This window comes from Octodon degus, unplaced genomic scaffold (genome assembly GCF_000260255.1).
Source record: "Octodon degus isolate 3935 unplaced genomic scaffold, OctDeg1.0 scaffold00170, whole genome shotgun sequence".
NCBI classification, from domain to species: domain Eukaryota; kingdom Metazoa; phylum Chordata; class Mammalia; order Rodentia; family Octodontidae; genus Octodon; species Octodon degus.
In genome coordinates, this window is record NW_004524746.1 from 501,431 (window position 1) to 508,522 (window position 7,092).

Sequence of the window (7,092 nt, forward strand, 5' to 3'; positions counted from 1 at the left end):
TGATTATAGTTATTACTACATTTTTTAGTTCAGAAATTATTCCTAATCTGATTTCTTCTATACCTTTCTGCAGTTGTTTCTTTACTTCCAATGTTATTATTTCAGAGATATCAGGTGTGTGATTTCCAGTTTCCTCTATGCTAGTGTCTTCTGCATTTGTACTGGGTGGACTCAGGGCCTGAGACTGCATTTTGTTCCTTTCCTTTGTCATTTTGTATACCACTGTCTTCTGAACTTTGGTGTAGAGCTTAGATACACTTATTACCTTAGTACCAGGTCTGGATCTACGAAGTTCAGATTCCTCCAGGTGGGTGTTGCTTGTATCTGGCTGGGATCTGGCTGCTGTGCTCCACTTTTTCCTGCAGCAGTCACTGGAGTTGAACCCGTTGTGACACTCTGGCATGATGTTCTGCTCCTGAATCAGGTGGGTGGGTCTTGCCTCTAGCCTTTTTTGCAGGGAATTCTGCTGAAGGGTTCCGTGCTAGGCCTTCACTCTGGGTCTATTCAGGATCCAGTGGCCCTGGGTCATCTCTCTCACATGCCAGGTCTGGGCTCTGGGTCAATTCAGGATCTGGCTCCCCCAGGTCCTCTCACGCACACCCTGGGCCTGTACTCTTGGTCTATTCAAGATGCACGGGTCCCAGGTGGTCTCACTCACACACCGGGCCTGCACTCTGGGTCTATTCAGGATCCACAGAACCCGGGCCATCTCACTCAATAAAGGTCCTAAATAATTTTTAAAAAAAGAAAGAAACTGTCCTACTAATTTAATTTGAAAAAAAAGAACTCATAAGAAGGAATACAAAGAGAAAAATATAACACAATGAAAAGGAAAGTGAGAACTTGAGGATTGAACAATGAGGAGAGGGCAAGGAGAAAAGCTGAGCAGAATGACCGGGGCAAAGCCATACATTTATACGCACAAGATGGGTAAGGCAATGATCCTGAGAAACACCAGCAGGTTTTCAAAACTAACAATTAATTTGGTAGAATTCTTACCCTGACTAGCTATATATGCTGATACCTGTGAACTAAGCAACTGCACTGAAGAAAGCAATATGTAATAGAAGGGTCACACTTGGAATGTCTGTCATTCTGGTCTTCTAAATACATACTGCTTGTCATGATATACCAATTACTGCCATACTGTCTCTCAAGTAAATGTTTGTTTAATAAAAAGGGGGGTAATAAATGAAAAAAGAGACCAGAAAAAAAATTTCACAGGACTGTCCTGCTACAATGCTGTATATGGTTAGATTTCTAAACTTCTGTGTAAAAATATATAATTGTTTATTCATATACTTTAAATATTTTTAATGTTTTTCTTCATATTTTGTAGAGACTTAAAGTTTAACATATCAGTACTAGATTGAAAATACCTGTTCCATGTTATGCCTAAGATGTTTGATATTCAGACAGATAGTGAGGTTAAATTCAACTGCATATGTTGTTGGAAAATAATAAGCTTCTCCTCTGGAGGGTTAACAACCTGAGTTTGCAGACCAAAAATTAGAGAAAAAGAAGGGCTTCAAGGACAGCCAACATTTTGGCTCTAGCCTTTCAAGTTCGGTGAGAACTCAGGACATAGGAGAACCTGTACTGTAACAACATGTAACTCAGTTGTGTCTGATCAAGGAGATTATATGGCCACCAAACAATGTGATCGATGATGTAGAGTGTGCCTAAGGAAAGTCACATGGAGAGAAAACATTCTCTCAGGCTCTCACAGAGAGCAATCTGGTCAAGCAATGACCGTGATTCATCCACATGACTGACACTGACAAAGGATCTGCAAACTGCAGTACAGGGTTACAGGTTAAATCCTGAGGTGACATGACTGACCTTATCAGATACAAAAGTAACATTTTTTGTTATATAGGTCTTGCTTTATCTTGGTCTTAAAAATCCAGCAAAAAAAGTGTAAAAATGATATATAAAAAGTAAAACCATATTAATATGCTGATCTGTGAAAGGCTCAGGTCAGCAACTTCTGACATCACTAATCCTATGGATAACACACTACAATTATGGACTAAGGGTCTATATTGGATTATTTTGCTGAATTCATGCACCTAAATGGAAATGGAATAACCATGTCTACCCAAACTAAACAAAAAAAGGGGATACAAAGGAAGGACCATCTTGCAGCTGGATATACAAAATAGTTAGGATAGATATACAGCTACTTTCTCTTAATTCAATGAGAAGAAAGATTTTTTACTAATATGTTTGGACAGGATATCATGTCTGCATCTTGTACTATGAATAACCACTAAGAAGACAACAATATGCATTGTATTAATTATTGAAACTGTCCTTTTATTCGGTTTTGAAACTGTCTCATTGATATCTGTTTCTCAATAAAATTAAATTTAAAAAGTAAATCCATATTAATATTCTGAGCTGTAAAAGGCTCAAGTCAAGAACTTCTGACATTGCCAGTGTTATGGAAAACTCACTACTATAATGCACTACTGGACTATATTGGAATATTTTGCTGAATGCATAAACCTACAATATTTAAATGACAATGGAATACCCATCTCTGATAAAACTAAACCAAAACTGTGAATACAAATGAACGACTATTTTGTATCTGTATATTCAAAATAGTTAGGATAGATATACTGCTACACTCTTTTAATTCAATGAATAGAGAGATTTATTCTAATAGTGTTTGTGGACAGGATATCATGTCTGCACCTTGTACAATGAATGTACTAAGACAACAATAAGCAATATATTAATTATTGAAACTGAGCTTATAATTGGTTTTGAAACTGTCTCATTGCTATTTCTTTCTAAATAAAATTATTTTAAAACTCAAAAAGAGGTACAGACCAAAATTAGAGAAAAAGGAGGGCTGCAAGGAAAGCCAACATTTTGGCCCTAGCCTTCTGAGGTCAATTAAGGCTCAGGACATATGAAAACCTGTACTGTAATGTCATGTAACTCAGTAGTGTCCCAAATTTTCTGATCAAGGAGATTATGGGGCCAAAGAGGAAAGTGATCAATGATGTAGAGTGTGCCTAAGGAGAGTCACATGGAGAGAAAACATTCTCTCAGGCTTTCACAGAGAGCACATTGGCCAAGCAATGTCCATGACTCATCCACATGGCTGACACTGACAAAGGTTCTACAATCTGAGGTACAGGATCTCAGGATAAATCCTGAGGGCATTTCACTGACCTTATCAGACCCAAAAGCTACAACTCTTTTTGCATAGGTCCTGCTTTATCTTGGTCTTAACCATCCATCAGAAAAGTATAAAAACTAAGTATAAGAAGTAAAGCCATGCTGTTATGTTGAGCTATAGGGGACTCAGGTCAACAATTTCTGACATTGCCAGTGAAGCGGAAGACCCAATACTATTATGGGCTACTGGACTCTTTTAGCATATTTTGTTGAGTTTACACACCTATAATATTCAAATAACGGAACTTAACAAAAAAAAGGGGGAAACAAATGAATGTCCATTTTGTATCTGTGTATTCAAAGTGGTTAGGATAGATACATAGTTACATTCTCTTAATGAATAGAGTGATTTGTTCTAATGGTGTTTGTAAATAGGATATCATGTCCACATCTTGTGCAACAATTAACCACCAGGAAAAATGTATGCAATGTGTGAATTATTGAAACTGTCCTACCAATTTGATTTGAAACTGTCTCATTGCTATTTGTTTATCAATAAAATTATGGGAAAAAAATAAAAAGAGGTAACATATAAGAATAAAATAAATATCACTCTCCAGAAAAAAAAAATCTAATAGGTTTCCAAGAATAGTTTTAAAAAATACCCAGAGATAACTTTTGAGAAATAAATTTTATTAAGATTTACTCACATTCATTTACCTGAATGGCAGGAAGGCACTTACTTAAAATAAAAGGGAAAGGTCTACAAAAAATGCATACACATCCAATGATACCACTCAAAGTCTGCAAATGTGTGTTCTCTTCAACAGCACTCCTTGAGGTGAACCAACCAGGACTGCTTGCTGTTGTAGGGTGGCCTCACTTGTTAACTTCACAAGGAGCATGTGCTAAAGAGCACCTTTCAGGAGAGCCCTTTCTGTTGGGCTTGGCCAGGATTGATGGAAAGTAGAACATGTGGTGGCCTATTGGGCTGCTTGACTCAGTAAGGCTCTGTTTACACCCAGCTTCTGAAGGGAGGGGTTTTATGGGTTAAAGTACCTAGCACTGGCATCCTAAGCTTGCTTTGCTCCAATGTATGACCAGAACTTCAAGGAACTATTGATTTTGTATGTAGATTGGAAGGCTGCTTCTATATAGGTAACTCTAAATATATCCAGTTTCTGATATTCATTAGATAGTGGTGCACTGGACTGCCTTGTCCCTGTATGCTTACAGTCTGCTTGGCAAGAGTCTTTGGAACACAAAAGGGACATTTCAAGAACATAACCCCGAATGCTCTGACATTTCTTAGAGTCAGTACACCAGGGCAAAGGCAGATGGTTGATGTAGACTCACAAAATAATGTATTACTGGAGTGGTTGCAGTGGTCATAGGAAACAAGCCATGAAATTTTATTTATATAGCAAAATCAGAAACAGCATAAATACTCTGAATTTCATCTTCAATGCACAAAACCACAGAAATCATACATTGAATACAGGCATCATATACATAATGGGTAATGACTTTCTTTTTCCTGAATGATGAGACACCCTTTTCATTACCTTACTCTCTAGTTTGGAAGTAATTTAAGAAATATCTTATACCTATTAGTTTAAAAGAAAATTTTGTTTTATTCTTTTAGCAATGCCTAATGATTATAGATATACAAACTATTTTTGGACTTAATATCCTTCACTTTTCATTTCTGCATATTAACATTTATTTTTTACAAAGAAACTAATACCACCCATTTGCTTCCTACTTCAGGATGTGTTAGGTGCCAAATTATTATTATTTTTATCAAATTCATGGCAAAGGTTAATATTCAAAAAATGTGGAGATATGTTTCCTTTACAAGCTAAGCTTCATTAAATGTAAAAAATTTTACAACCCTCCAAACCACTTTAAAATTTTCAAAAATACTTACACTATTCTTACATAGTATATCAAATATTCAATATCTTTCTTTATTTTATTTTATTTTATTTCATTTTTTAATGTTTTTTGCAGTACCAGGGATCAAATTCAGGACCTTGTGCTCACCAGGCAGGTGCTTATGCCACTCAGCTATCTCCCCAGCCCTCAATACCTTCCTTTTAAAAGACATAATTTCTAATTGTGAAACATACTATTCCATCCATTTGTGTATTTTTTACATTTTCATTCATTCCTTTAAGATGGTGCATCATGCTTACAGAAAAGGTGAAATGTTGTCATGTCTCATATCAACTGTGATGATAATCAAGTCTCTTTAAGCATACTATTCAACAATTTTAAAAGCACTTGAAATTTTGTTGAACATGCAGTAATTTATCATTTGTGTATTTTTTGTGATACTTTATAATGACATGAATCTTGGGAAATTGGTTAATTTTTGAGTCCTCTTATCTCCTCTTCCCTTCGACTCCCTACCACTTCTGTGCTCAAATTAAATTCATTTTGTCTCCAAATTTCATATACATTTTGGATTTTAAGTATACTTGCTCCTATATAAGACTTTCTGTGCTCTCCTTGATTTGACACAATCATGGCCAGGAACACTGACAACTTGGAAAAATTTATATTTTAGCATGTTAAGTTAGTATGTGTTAACAGCTCGAGCAAAGGTAGGCATAATAAATTTGGAATATGTATGCCTCAAATAGAAATCAAAATTAACACTATGATATAAAATGTGCTTTAGGTAGTAATAAATGATTCAAGTGCAAATTATTACTGGAAAAATAAAGTGACTTTTAGAAGTTGAGCATGACTCAAAGAGTTGTGAGAATCAATTAATCAGAAATAGCCTGTTCCAAAGAAATAAAAAAGACGCAAATGAAATCATACTTTAACCTCTAACCCACCCTTGTCCTAAATCATACCTAATACAGAATATTCAAAAAATTTCATGCCTTTTTAACACGACGATGTCTATAGATGTGCATATACACACACATATACATACACACACACATACACACGAATGAAACTTGTCTATGTTCAACACTATTCCTTGAACTCCAACTGAAAAATATTTTTAGTCATAAGTTTTTATTTACATTTGTAAAAAAAACCTGTAAGACATTACAGATCAAAAAGCTATTTGAGAAGCATTTCACATTTATATTTATTTCAATAAGTACTTAAAAATTAGGCATTTTAGGATTTATTTTGTGTTTGGCTTTAGAGGAAGTACAAAATAAAAACTAATAAACTATGCCTTTTGTGTAGCCACTCACTTATTTTCTTAGTTTTATGCACTTCTCTCCTTTCCTCTTTATCCCTTTATTTCTTTGTGTTCCTTTAATGTGAGCATAGATTTGCTATATGGAGAAATATATTCTCATCAAGGAGATATATTTATGTAGACTTAGTTGCTAATTGTGAGTTATAACATGGTGTGTTAATGAATTCATTCTTCAAAACAATTAGAATTTATAAGACATTAGCATTAGCAACTGATAAATGAAAATAAGAAAGAAAAGTTTAAAATTATAATTACTACTGAAAGAATTGTTTTCTACCTTTTATTTTTGCTTGTTCTTTTACCTGATTAAGTGTATGGCTTTCACATATTTTCTTCCATTCAAAATAAGGTTGTTATTTATCATGTAGGTTACTTTCTTTGCTGTGCAGACATCACTTAGACAGTTGTAATTTTACTTATTTTTGCCTTGGTTTTCCATGCTTCTCTACATCCCCAAATATCACAGTCCATTTACAGATGATAGGGATTTTTTCTACATTTTTTTCTGCTAGTTTTATAGTTAGTTACTACATTTAAATCCTAATTCCATTTTTTAGTTGATTTTTCTGTACCGTGTAATGGTCTAAAATAATTCTTCTATTCTTTTATATTCAGTTTTCACAACACTGACTATGCATTGAAAAGAACATCATTGGGGCTGGAGAGATGGCTCAGTGGTCTAAGGCACCTACTTAGAACAAGCTTGGCAAAGCATCAGGGACCGC